The sequence below is a fragment of the Pleurodeles waltl genome, unplaced genomic scaffold (assembly GCF_031143425.1).
Source record: "Pleurodeles waltl isolate 20211129_DDA unplaced genomic scaffold, aPleWal1.hap1.20221129 scaffold_39, whole genome shotgun sequence".
Lineage (NCBI taxonomy): Eukaryota > Metazoa > Chordata > Amphibia > Caudata > Salamandridae > Pleurodeles > Pleurodeles waltl.
The window spans coordinates 4,967,650-4,982,118 of NW_027150097.1; the positions used below are offsets into that span (position 1 = coordinate 4,967,650).

A 14,469-nucleotide genomic window follows, 5' to 3' on the forward strand; every position below is an offset into this window, starting at 1 on the left:
AATATTACCATATTTATTGATGTAAAATGTAAACGAGTTAGACTGAAAATATGTGTGTGTGTTTACAAAGGATGTCTGAAGTGTATGCTGTGAGGTCAGGTTGCAGTTCACTACTTGCACTTGCGCCTTTCACAAGTGTGAGTACCCAGTTACACTAATGTCTGCTCTGACTTGTTATTCTGAGAGTCATGTGCTAAAGGGGGGCTTCCACCCTAGTTTGAGGGACCAGAGTACGAATGCCCCAGGGCACAGGAAGTACACAGTCCTCATTGATACAACTGTGGCCCAGTAACTTCTGACTGCCCTTTGACCCCACAGACTGGCACATACATGTCATCAGACTATAGCACCGTGGTACATATGCACACATGTGCATGTACACGTCAGCCAGTTTTTTATTCATTTATGTGCTAATACTGTTCAGCATCAGGATGTGATGTCGAAGGAGAAAGGTGGAGAGCGCCGACGTCTCTGGTATTTCAAGACAAAACTAGAGACCTTTTCACACTCATATACTGCTCCAGGCAGATCTTCCACTGCAAATGCAAGTTATATGAGTCCAGCTGAAAACTGTTTATTTTTGGGTACTTGCTTTAGTCAAAGGTTACCATTTGCAACTCACAAAAAAAAAAGCAAAGGGCAATTTCATACATTAACACTTTGGTAAAGTCGTTCTTTCACACCGTACATTTCCGTAAGTTTCTCTCTCCTTGTAAGTTATCCGGTGTGAAGGCCGCGTGGAGTCAGGTCCACACTGTGCATCTTACTGTTGTGTAGCCAGAGTAGAGAGGTGTCCACACAGACACAGGACGTAGACAACACCTGTGTGTAGCATCACGTGCCCCCAGCAACGCCTATAGAATAATGTATAGATGCCCCCAAGCCGCAGAAACCACAAGGGGAATGAAAATAGGAAGAGACGGGTTATGTCAGAGATACAAATTGTTTCCTGCTCAAGACCTGCAATAAATTAAAACAAAAGTATTATTACAAACATTCCAGGTCCTACCGATATTGGAACTCAGATTGCTGGATTCAGAGTCCAGAGTGCTAATCATTACACGATGGAACCAACGTCCACGATCCTCAACCCTAGGAGTCCTGACAGTGTCAGTCGCCACCTACTGTCTATCGCTTGAATTCGTTCACACTGTAAATCAAACATGACAAGTCCAACAGCACAACTAAAATGTGTATTTCACAAGTAATAACATAAAAACAGAAATATACTTTTGCTGATGCAGAAACAAAGAAAACGTCTCGTCTGATGCTTCGAAATCTCCATTTAGCATGGCCCCTTAACTAACCACCAAGAGTCTTTGCACGGCTGGGAACCTTTGTAAAAGACAAAGTGGGTCACTGTGAATGCAGCAGATCTTCACCCCTGTATTTCTTACAAAGAAGAAGAGTTTTATTCCAGGTACAGGAGGCATCTCTGGTGTCTGATACTACCTGTAGTGTTCAGCCTACCCTCTCTGAGAGAGCAGCAGTGAGGGTACAAAGCACACTGGTTGCAAATTGTGGACACTGCAAACAGCAGCTGCAATATCACAGATGATATAAAACACATAAAGTGCTCAAGTCTTATACTAGAAACAACACAGCAGGGGAATCATGTCATAAAACAAATGATGAACCCACAGTATGGACGGGGCAGGTAATAAAATGCGAATTTCCCATGGTGGGACCACAGTCAATTGCTGCCTTCTTCTCTGTGCCCCGGTCTCATTATATAATCTGTACTTTTTGTTGTGCAATAAAAGAAAAACAAGGAATAACCCTTCATAGTATTAATGTACAGGTCAAGGGCTGGGGAGAGAGGGCAGTAGATTTGGGGGTCGGTGTAAACCTCTGACGGCATTAGATGGAAGCAGAAGACAAAGCAAGTGACATTTATTAAGACTTTAGGTGCATTTAGGTTTATAGAAAAAAACTGAGAAAGATTAAAATGTCTGAGTAGTGAAAAACAAAAAATGGATTTCCCATACCTGGAGTCGAACCCAGGCTGCCTGGGTGAAAACCAGGAATCCTAACTGCTAGACCATAGGGGAACTGTGACCTCTTCATACAGCTCAGTGTATGTGAGGTGTCTCCCAAGGTCACACGGCATTCCGTACACTGAGAGTTATATTGTTCTTCTCAGTAGTACACAATCAATTGGGGTAACAGACACCTCACTTCTGACAAAAGAGAAGGAATGACCAGAAGTCATCATTTCTGCCACAACCTGTCAGGTCTCATTATTTACAACCTTAGAACTTCTACACATACACAGAGCCCAGGACACGGAGGACAGCAGCAGTCCCTGCATTGACTATTACTAACCCCTCCCCTTGAGCCAGACAAAGCCACGCCCCTCCCCCAGGACACCCCTTGACTCCTGGGTTTCCTCACCAGACTGATGGCCCCACAGACCCCTCTCCAGTTATCTTCCAGCTGCTTCCTTGACGACACTCCCCTGCACCTGTCACAGGCTCCAGGCTGCCCTCCTGGGGCTCGAGTTATACTCCTTCTCTATCTACTAACAGCACCGACTCCAGTCCTGACACTGGATTTTGTTCAGACAGAGAAGAAGCAGCTCAGAAGTAGTCTGGGTTGTTCCCAGGTACCTGCATCTTCACAGAGTGACCGCCAGGGGGCAGCACAGCCAAATCACTCACAGCCCACAAGCCTACGAATCATCAATTGGATGTCAGCATCCTTGTCAGAGGCGTAGATACTAGTAATTCCACAGTATTTTGGGACAGCAGAGGAAGAAGCAAGTGCTGAGCTGAAGTGGTCACTGCTGTTTTGTCACAACACCAGACATATGTTCTCAAAAGCATGTAAGCGCACATTCTTAGGCATTCTCGGTCGTCTTCTCCCTTTCTGACATTATACCAATTGTATACACCCGAATGGAGAAAAGTTCAAATATAAGGTACTAGGAATATGCGCCAAAGGTAGGCAAATTAAACATTTCAAGTACAAATATTACCATATTTATTGATGTAAAATGTAAACAAGTTAGACTGAAAATATGTGTGTGTGTTTACAAAGGATGTCTAAAGTGTATGCTGTGAGGTCAGGTTGCAGTTCACTACTTGCACTTGTGCCTTTCACAAGTGTGAGTACCCAGTTACACTAATGTCTGCTCTGACTTGTTATTCTGAGAGTCATGTGCTAAAGGGGGGCTTCCACCCTAGTTTGAGGGACCAGAGTACGAATGCCCCAGGGCACAGGAAGTACACAGTCCTCATTGATACAACTGTGGCCCAGTAACTTCTGACTGCCCTTTGACCCCACAGACTGGCACATATATGTCATCAGACTATAGCACCGTGGTACATATGCACACATGTGCATGTACACGTCAGCCAGTTTTTTATTCATTTATGTGCTAATACTGTTCAGCATCAGGATGTGATGTCGAAGGAGAAAGGTGGAGAGCGCCGAAGTCTCTGGTATTTCAAGACAAAACTAGAGACCTTTTCACACTCATATACTGCTCCAGGCAGATCTTCCACTGCAAATGCAAGTTATATGAGTCCAGCTGAAAACTGTTTATTTTTGGGTACTTGCTTTAGTCAAAGGTTACCATTTGCAACTCACCAAAAAAAAGCAAAGGGCAATTTCATACATTAACACTTTGGTAAAGTCGTTCTTTCACACCGTACATTTCCGTAAGTTTCTCTCTCCTTGTAAGTTATCCGGTGTGAAGGCCGCGTGGAGTCAGGTCCACACTGTGCATCTTACTGTTGTGTAGCCAGAGTAGAGAGGTGTCCACACAGACACAGAACGTAGACAACACCTATGTGTAGCATCACGTGCCCCCAGCAACACCTATAGAATAATGTATAGATGCCCCCAAGCCGCAGAAACCACGAGGGGAATGAAAACAGGAAGAGACGGGTTATGTCAGAGATACAAATGGTTTCCTGCTCAAGACCTGCAATAAATTAAAACAAAAGTATTATTACAAACATTCCAGGTCCTACCGATATTGGAACTCAGATTGCTGGATTCAGAGTCCAGAGTGCTAATCATTACACGATGGAACCAACGTCCACGATCCTCAACCCTAGGAGTCCTGAAGCAGTGTCAGTCGCCACCTACTGTCTATCGCTTGAATTCGTTCACACTGTAAATCAAACATGACAAGTCCAACAGCACAACTAAAATGTGTATTTCACAAGCAATAACATAAAAACAGAAATATACTTTTGCTGATGCAGAAACAAAGAAAAAGTCTTGTCTGATGCTTCGGAATCTCCATTTAGCATGGCCCCTTAACTAACCACCAAGAGTCTTTGCACGGCTGGGAACCTTTGTAAAAGACTCAGTGGGTCACTGTGAATGCAGCAGATCTTCACCCCTGTATTTCTTACAAAGAAGCAGAGTTTTATTCCAGGTACAGGAGGCATCTCTGGTGTCTGATACTACCTGTAGTGTTCAGCCTACCCTCTCTGAGAGAGCAGCACTGAGGGTACAAAGCACATTGGTTGCAAAATGTGGACACTGCAAACAGCAGCTGCAATATCACAGATGATATAAAACACATAAAGTGCTCAAGTCTTATACTAGAAACAACACAGCAGGGGAATCATGTCATAAAACAAATGATGAACCCACAGTATGGACGGGGCAGGTAATAAAATGCGAATTTCCCATGGTGGGACCACAGTCAATTGCTGCCTTCTTCTCTGTGCCCTGGTCTCATTATATAATCTGTACTTTTTGTTGTGCAATAAAAGAAAAACAAGGAATAACCCTTCATAGTATTAATGTACAGGTCAAGGGCTGGGGAGAGAGGGCAGTAGATTTGGGGGTCGGTGTAAACCTCTGACGGCATTAGATGGAAGCAGAAGACAAAGCAAGTGACATTTATTAAGACTTTAGGTGCATTTAGGTTTATAGAAAAAATCGGAGAAAGATTAAAATGTCTGAGTAGTGAAAAAAAAATGGATTTCCCATACCGGGAGTCGAACCCGGGCCGCCTGGGTGAAAACCAGGAATCCTAACCGCTAGACCATATGGGAACTGTGACCTCTTCATACAGCTCAGTGTATGTGAGGTGTCTCCCACGGTCACACTGCATTCCGTACACTGAGAGTTATATTGCTCTTCTCAGTAGTACACAATCAATTGGGGTAACAGACACCTCACTTCTGACAAAAGAGAAGGAATGACCAGAAGTCATCATTTCTGCCACAACCTGTCAGGTCTCATTATTTACAACCTTAGAACTTCTACACATACACAGAGCCCAGGACACGGAGGACAGCAGCAGTCCCTGCATTGACTATTACTAACCCTCCCCTTGAGCCAGACAAAGCCACGCCCCTCCCCCAGGACACCCCTTGACTCCTGGGTTTCCTCACCAGACTGATGGCCCCACAGACCCCTCTCCAGTTATCTTCCAGCTGCTTCCTTGACGACACTCCCCTGCACCTGTCACAGGCTCCAGGCTGCCCTCCTGGGGCTCGAGTTATACTCCTTCTCTATCTACTAACAGCACCGACTCCAGTCCTGACACTGGATTGGTACACACAGAGAAGAAGCAGCTCAGAAGTAGTCTGGGTTGTTCCCAGGTACCTCCATCTTCACAGAGTGACCGCCAGGGGGCAGCACAGCCAAAGCACTCACAGCCAACAAGCCAAGAACCATCAATTGGATGTCAGCAGCCTTGTCAGAGGCGCAGATACTAGTAATTCCACAGTATTATGGGACAGCAGAGGAAGAAGCAAGTGCTGAGCTGAAGTGGTCACTGCTGTTTTGTCACAACACCAGACATATGTTCTTAAAAGCATGTAAGCGCACATTCTTAGGCATTCTCGGTCGTCTTCTCCCTTTCTGACATTATACCAATTGTATACACCCGAATGGAGAAAAGTTAAAATATAAGGTACTAGGAATATGCGCCAAAGGTCGGCAAATTAAACATTTCAAGTACAAATATTACCATATTTATTGATGTAAAATGTAAACAAGTTAGACTGAAAATATGTGTGTGTGTTTACAAAGGATGTCTGAAGTGTATGCTGTGAGGTCAGGTTGCAGTTCACTACTTGCACTTGCGCCTTTCACAAGTGTGAGTACCCAGTTACACTAATGTCTGCTCTGACTTGTTATTCTGAGAGTCATGTGCTAAAGGGGGGCTTCCACCCTAGTTTGAGGGACCAGAGTACGAATGCGCCAGGGCACAGGAAGTGCACAGTCCTCATTGATACAACTGTGGCCCAGTAACTTCTGACTGCCCTTTGACCCCACAGACTGGCACATATATGTCATCAGACTATAGCACTGTGGTACATATGCACACATGTGCATGTACACGTCAGCCAATTTTTTATTCATTTATGTGCTAATACTGTTCAGCATCAGGATGTGATGTCGAAGGAGAAAGGTGGAGAGCGCCGAAGTCTCTGGTATTTCAAGACAAAACTAGAGACCTTTTCACACTCATATACTGCTCCAGGCAGATCTTCCACTGCAAATGCAAGTTATATGAGTCCAGCTGAAAACTGTTTATTTTTGGGTACTTGCTTTAGTCAAAGGTTACCATTTGCAACTCACCAAAAAAAAGCAAAGGGCAATTTCATACATTAACACTTTGGTAAAGTCGTTCTTTCACACGGTACATTTCCGTAAGTTTCTCTCTCCTTGTAAGTTATCCGGTGTGAAGGCCGCGTGGAGTCAGGTCCACACTGTGCATCTTACTGTTGTGTAGCCAGAGTAGAGGGGTGTCCACACAGACACAGGACATAGACAACACCTGTGTGTAGCATCACGTGCCCCCAGCAACGCCTATAGAATAATGTATAGATGCCCCCAAGCCGCAGAAACCACGAGGGGGATGAAAACAGGAAGAGACGGGTTATGTCAGAGATACAAATGGTTTCCTGCTCAAGACCTGCAATAAATTAAAACAAAAGTATTATTACAAACATTCCAGGTCCTACCGATATTGGAACTCAGATTGCTGGATTCAGAGTCCAGAGTGCTAATCATTACTCAATGGAACCAACGTCCACGATCCTCAACCCTAGGAGTCCTGAAGCAGTGTCAGTCGCCACCTACTGTCTATCGCTTGAATCCGTTCACACTGTAAATCAAACATGACAAGTCCAACAGCACAACTAAAATGTGTATTTCACAAGTAATAACATAAAAACAGAAATATACTTTTGCTGATGCAGAAACAAAGAAAACGTCTTGTCTGATGCTTCGAAATCTCCATTTAGCATGGCCCCTTAACTAACCACCAAGAGTCTTTGCACGGCTGGGAACCTTTGTAAAAGACTCAGTGGGTCACTGTGAATGCAGCAGATCTTCACCCCTGTATTTCTTACAAAGAAGCAGAGTTTTATTCCAGGTACAGGAGGCATCTCTGGTGTCTGATACTACCTGTAGTGTTCAGCCTACCCTCTCTGAGAGAGCAGCAGTGAGGGTACAAAGCACACTGGTTGCAAAATGTGGACACTGCAAACAGCAGCTGCAATATCACAGATGATATAAAACACATAAAGTGCTCAAGTCTTATACTAGAAACAACACAGCAGGGGAATCATGTCATAAAACAAATGATGAACCCACAGTATGGACGGGGCAGGTAATAAAATGCGAATTTCCCATGGTGGGACCACAGTCAATTGCTGCCTTCTTCTCTGTGCCCCGGTCTCATTATATAATCTGTACTTTTTGTTGTGCAATAAAAGAAAAACAAGGAATAACCCTTCATAGTATTAATGTACAGGTCAAGGGCTGGGGAGAGAGGGCAGTAGATTTGGGGGTCGGTGTAAACCTCTGACGGCATTAGATGGAAGCAGAAGACAAAGCAAGTGACATTTATTAAGACTTTAGGTGCATTTAGGTTTATAGAAAAAAACTGAGAAAGATTAAAATGTCTGAGTAGTGAAAAAAAAATGGATTTCCCATACCGGGAGTCCAATCCGGGCCGCCTGGGTGAAAACCAGGAATCCTAACCGCTAGACCATATGGGAACTGTGACCTCTTCATACAGCTCAGTGTATGTGAGGTGTCTCCCACGGTCACACTGCATTCCGTACACTGAGAGTTATATTGTTCTTCTCAGTAGTACACAATCAATTGGGGTAACAGATACCTCACTTCTGACAAAAGAGAAGGAATGACCAGAAGTCATCATTTCTGCCACAACCTGTCAGGTCTCATTATTTACAACCTTAGAACTTCTACACATACACAGAGCCCAGGACACGGAGGACAGCAGCAGTCCCTGCATTGACTATTACTAACCCCTCCCCTTGAGCCAGACAAAGCCACGCCCCTCCCCCAGGACACCCCTTGACTCCTGGGTTTCCTCACCAGACTGATGGCCCCACAGACCCCTCTCCAGTTATCTTCCAGCTGTTTCCTTGACGACACTCCCCTGCACCTGTCTCAGGCTCCAGGCTGCCCTCCTGGGGCTCGAGTTATACTCCTTCTCTATCTACTAACAGCACCGACTCCAGTCCTGACACTGGATTGGTTCACACAGAGAAGAAGCAGCTCAGAAGTAGTCTGGGTTGTTCCCAGGTACCTCCATCTTCACAGAGTGACCGCCAGGGGGCAGCACAGCCAAAGCACTCACAGCCAACAAGCCAAGAACCATCAATTGGATGTCAGCAGCCTTGTCAGAGGCGCAGAGACTAGTAATTCCACAGTATTTTGGGGCAGCAGAGGAAGAAGCAAGTGCTGAGCTGAAGTGGTCACTGCTGTTTTGTCACAACACCAGACATATGTTGTTAAAAGCATGTAGGCGCACATTCTTAGGCATTCTCGGTCGTCTTCTCCCTTTCTGACTTTATACCAATTGTATACACCCGAATGGAGAAAAGTTAAAATATAAGGTACTAGGAATATGCGCAAAAGGTAGGCAAATTAAACATTTCAAGTACAAATATTACCATATTTATTGATGTAAAATGTAAACAAGTTAGACTGAAAATATGTGTGTGTGTTTACAAAGGATGTCTAAAGTGTATGCTGTGAGCTCAGGTTGCAGTTCACTACTTGCACTTGCGCCTTTCACAAGTGTGGGTACCCAGTTACACTAATGTCTGCTCTGACTTGTTATTCTGAGAGTCATGTGCTAAAGGGGGCCTTCCACCCTAGTTTGAGGGACCAGAGTACGAATGCCCCAGGGCACAGGAAGTACACAGTCCTCATTGATACAACTGTGGCCCAGTAACTTCTGACTGCCCTTTGACCCCACAGACTGGCACATACATGTCATCAGACTATAGCACCGTGGTACATATGCACACATGTGCATGTACACGTCAGCCAGTTTTTTATTCATTTATGTGCTAATACTGTTCAGCATCAGGATGTGATGTCGAAGGAGAAAGGTGGAGAGCGCCGACGTCTCTGGTATTTCAAGACAAAACTAGAGACCTTTTCACACTCATATACTGCTCCAGGCAGATCTTCCACTGCAAATGCAAGTTATATGAGTCCAGCTGAAAACTGTTTTTTTTTGGGTACTTGCTTTAGTCAAAGGTTACCATTTGCAACTCACAAAAAAAAAAGCAAAGGGCAATTTCATACATTAACACTTTGGTAAAGTCGTTCTTTCACACCGTACATTTCCGTAAGTTTCTCTCTCCTTGGAAGTTATCCGGTGTGAAGGCCGCGTGGAGTCAGGTCCACACTGTGCATCTTACTGTTGTGTAGCCAGAGTAGAGAGGTGTCCACACAGACACAGGACGTAGACAACACCTGTGTGTAGCATCACGTGCCCCCAGCAACGCCTATAGAATAATGTATAGATGCCCCCAAGCCGCAGAAACCACGAGGGGAATGAAAATAGGAAGAGACGGGTTATGTCAGAGATACAAATTGTTTCCTGCTCAAGACCTGCAATAAATTAAAACAAAAGTATTATTACAAACATTCCAGGTCCTACCGATATTGGAACTCAGATTGCTGGATTCAGAGTCCAGAGTGCTAATCATTACACGATGGAACCAACGTCCACGATCCTCAACCCTAGGAGTCCTGACAGTGTCAGTCACCACCTACTGTCTATCGCTTGAATTCGTTCACACTGTAAATCAAACATGACAAGTCCAACAGCACAACTAAAATGTGTATTTCACAAGTAATAACATAAAAACAGAAATATACTTTTACTGATGCAGAAACAAAGAAAACGTCTCGTCTGATGCTTCGAAATCTCCATTTAGCATGGCCCCTTAACTAACCACCAAGAGTCTTTGCACGGCTGGGAACCTTTGTAAAAGACAAAGTGGGTCACTGTGAATGCAGCAGATCTTCACCCCTGTATTTCTTACAAAGAAGCAGAGTTTTATTCCAGGTACAGGAGGCATCTCTGGTGTCTGATACTACCTGTAGTGTTCAGCCTACCCTCTCTGAGAGAGCAGCAGTGAGGGTACAAAGCACACTGGTTGCAAAATGTGGACACTGCAAACAGCAGCTGCAATATCACAGATGATATAAAACACATAAAGTGCTCAAGTCTTATACTAGAAACAACACAGCAGGGGAATCATGTCATAAAACAAATGATGAACCCACAGTATGGACGGGGCAGGTAATAAAATGCGAATTTCCCATGGTGGGACCACAGTCAATTGCTGCCTTCTTCTCTGTGCCCCGGTCTCATTATATAATCTGTACTTTTTGTTGTGCAATAAAAGAAAAACAAGGAATAACCCTTCATAGTATTAATGTACAGGTCAAGGGCTGGGGAGAGAGGGCAGTAGATTTGGGGGTCGGTGTAAACCTCTGACGGCATTAGATGGAAGCAGAAGACAAAGCAAGTGACATTTATTAAGACTTTAGGTGCATTTAGGTTTATAGAAAAAAACTGAGAAAGATTAAAATGTCTGAGTAGTGAAAAACAAAAAATGGATTTCCCATACCGGGAGTCGAACCCAGGCTGCCTGGGTGAAAACCAGGAATCCTAACTGCTAGACCATATGGGAACTGTGACCTCTTCATACAGCTCAGTGTATGTGAGGTGTCTCCCAAGGTCACACGGCATTCCGTACACTGAGAGTTATATTGTTCTTCTCAGTAGTACACAATCAATTGGGGTAACAGACACCTCACTTCTGACAAAAGAGAAGGAATGACCAGAAGTAATCATTTCTGCCACAACCTGTCAGGTCTCATTATTTACAACCTTAGAACTTCTACACATACACAGAGCCCAGGACACGGAGGACAGCAGCAGTCCCTGCATTGACTATTACTAACCCCTCCCCTTGAGCCAGACAAAGCCACGCCCCTCCCCCAGGACACCCCTTGACTCCTGGGTTTCCTCACCAGACTGATGGCCCCACAGACCCCTCTCCAGTTATCTTCCAGCTGCTTCCTTGACGACACTCCCCTGCACCAGTCACAGGCTCCAGGCTGCCCTCCTGGGGCTCGAGTTATACTCCTTCTCTATCTACTAACAGCACCGACTCCAGTCCTGACACTGGATTGGTTCAGACAGAGAAGAAGCAGCTCAGAAGTAGTCTGGGTTGTTCCCAGGTACCTGCATCTTCACAGAGTGACCGCCAGGGGGCAGCACAGCCAAAGCACTCACAGCCCACAAGCCTACGAATCATCAATTGGATGTCAGCAGCCTTGTCAGAGGCGCAGATACTAGTAATTCCACAGTATTTTGGGACAGCAGAGGAAGAAGCAAGTGCTGAGCTGAAGTGGTCACTGCTGTTTTGTCACAACACCAGACATATGTTCTCAAAAGCATGTAAGCGCACATTCTTAGGCATTCTCGGTCGTCTTCTCCCTTTCTGACATTATACCAATTGTATACACCCGAATGGAGAAAAGTTAAAATATAAGGTACTAGGAATATGCGCCAAAGGTAGGCAAATTAAACATTTCAAGTACAAATATTACCATATTTATTGATGTAAAATGTAAACAAGTTAGACTGAAAATATGTGTGTGTGTTTACAAAGGATGTCTAAAGTGTATGCTGTGAGGTCAGGTTGCAGTTCACTACTTGCACTTGCACCTTTCACAAGTGTGAGTACCCAGTTACACTAATGTCTGCTCTGACTTGTTATTCTGAGAGTCATGTGCTAAAGGGGGGCTTCCACCCTAGTTTGAGGGACCAGAGTACGAATGCCCCAGGGCACAGGAAGTGCACAGTCCTCATTGATACAACTGTGGCCCAGTAACTTCTGACTGCCCTTTGACCCCACAGACTGGCACATATATGTCATCAGACTATAGCACTGTGGTACATATGCACACATGTGCATGTACACGTCAGCCAATTTTTTATTCATTTATGTGCTAATACTGTTCAGCATCAGGATGTGATGTCGAAGGAGAAAGGTGGAGAGCGCCGAAGTCTCTGGTATTTCAAGACAAAACTAGAGACCTTTTCACACTCATATACTGCTCCAGGCAGATCTTCCACTGCAAATGCAAGTTATATGAGTCCAGCTGAAAACTGTTTATTTTTGGGTACTTGCTTTAGTCAAAGGTTACCATTTGCAACTCACCAAAAAAAAGCAAAGGGCAATTTCATACATTAACACTTTGGTAAAGTCGTTCTTTCACACGGTACATTTCCGTAAGTTTCTCTCTCCTTGTAAGTTATCCGGTGTGAAGGCCGCGTGGAGTCAGGTCCACACTGTGCATCTTACTGTTGTGTAGCCAGAGTAGAGGGGTGTCCACACAGACACAGGACGTAGACAACACCTGTGTGTAGCATCACGTGCCCCCAGCAACGCCTATAGAATAATGTATAGATGCCCCCAAGCCGCAGAAACCACGAGGGGAATGAAAACAGGAAGAGACGGGTTATGTCAGAGATACAAATGGTTTCCTGCTCAAGACCTGCAATAAATTAAAACAAAAGTATTATTACAAACATTCCAGGTCCTACCGATATTGGAACTCAGATTGCTGGATTCAGAGTCCAGAGTGCTAATCATTACACAATGGAACCAACGTCCACGATCCTCAACCCTAGGAGTCCTGAAGCAGTGTCAGTCGCCACCTACTGTCTATCGCTTGAATTCGTTCACACTGTAAATCAAACATGACAAGTCCAACAGCACAACTAAAATGTGTATTTCACAAGTAATAACATAAAAACAGAAATATACTTTTGCTGATGCAGAAACAAAGAAAACGTCTTGTCTGATGCTTCGAAATCTCCATTTAGCATGGCCCCTTAACTAACCACCAAGAGTCTTTGCACGGCTGGGAACCTTTGTAAAAGACTCATTGGGTCACTGTGAATGCAGCAGATCTTCACCCCTGTATTTCTTACAAAGAAGCAGAGTTTTATTCCAGGTACAGGAGGCATCTCTGGTGTCTGATACTACCTGTAGTGTTCAGCCTACCCTCTCTGAGAGAGCAGCAGTGAGGGTACAAAGCACACTGGTTGCAAAATGTGGACACTGCAAACAGCAGCTGCAATATCACAGATGATATAAAACACATAAAGTGCTCAAGTCTTATACTAGAAACAACACAGCAGGGGAATCATGTCATAAAACAAATGATGAACCCACAGTATGTACGGGGCAGGTAATAAAATGCAAATTTCCCATGGTGGGACAACAGTCAATTGCTGCCTTCTTCTCTGTGCCCCGGTCTCATTATATAATCTGTACTTTTTGTTGTGCAATAAAAGAAAAACAAGGAATAACCCTTCATAGTATTAAGTCATAGTCAAGGGCTGGGGAGAGAGGGCAGTAGATTTGGGGGTCGGTGTAAACCTCTGACGGCATTAGATGGAAGCAGAAGACAAAGCAAGTGACATTTATTAAGACTTTAGGTGCATTTAGGTTTATAGAAAAAAACTGAGAAAGATTAAAATGTCTGAGTAATGAAAAAAAAAATGGATTTCCCATACCGGGAGTCCAATCCGGGCCGCCTGGGTGAAAACCAGGAAACCTAACCGCTAGACCATATGGGAACTGTGACCTCTTCATACAGCTCAGTGTATGTGAGGTGTCTCCCACGGTCACACTGCATTCCGTACACTGAGAGTTATATTGTTCTTCTCAGTAGTACACAATCAATTGGGGTAACAGACACCTCACTTCTGACAAAAGAGAAGGAATGACCAGAAGTCATCATTTCTGCCACAACCTGTCAGGTCTCATTATTTACAACCTTAGAACTTCTACACATACACAGAGCCCAGGACACGGAGGACAGCAGCAGTCCCTGCATTGACTATTACTAACCCCTCCCCTTGAGCCAGACAAAGCCACGCCCCTCCCCCAGGACACCCCTTGACTCCTGGGTTTCCTCACCAGACTGATGGCCCCACAGACCCCTCTCCAGTTATCTTCCAGCTGTTTCCTTGACGACACTCCCCTGCACCTGTCACACGCTCCAGGCTGCCCTCCTGGGGCTCAAGTTATACTCCTTCTCTATCTACTAACAGCACCGACTCCAGTCCTGAAACTGGATTGGTTCACACAGAGAAGAAGCAGCTCAGAAGTAGTCTGGGTTGTTCCGAGG

The 14,469-nt window shown here is 44.7% G+C and overlaps 2 non-coding genes across 2 annotated transcripts; both read right to left on the reverse strand.

Moving 5' to 3' along the window:
* Window positions 1-4,946: 4,946 nt before the first annotated feature.
* Window positions 4,947-5,018, reverse strand: TRNAE-UUC (transfer RNA glutamic acid (anticodon UUC)). The gene has a single exon. It is a non-coding gene; the product is annotated as a tRNA-Glu (tRNA).
* Window positions 5,019-10,877: 5,859 nt separating this feature from the next.
* TRNAE-UUC (transfer RNA glutamic acid (anticodon UUC)) lies at window positions 10,878-10,949 on the reverse strand. The gene has a single exon. It is a non-coding gene; the product is annotated as a tRNA-Glu (tRNA).
* Window positions 10,950-14,469: the final 3,520 nt, after the last annotated feature.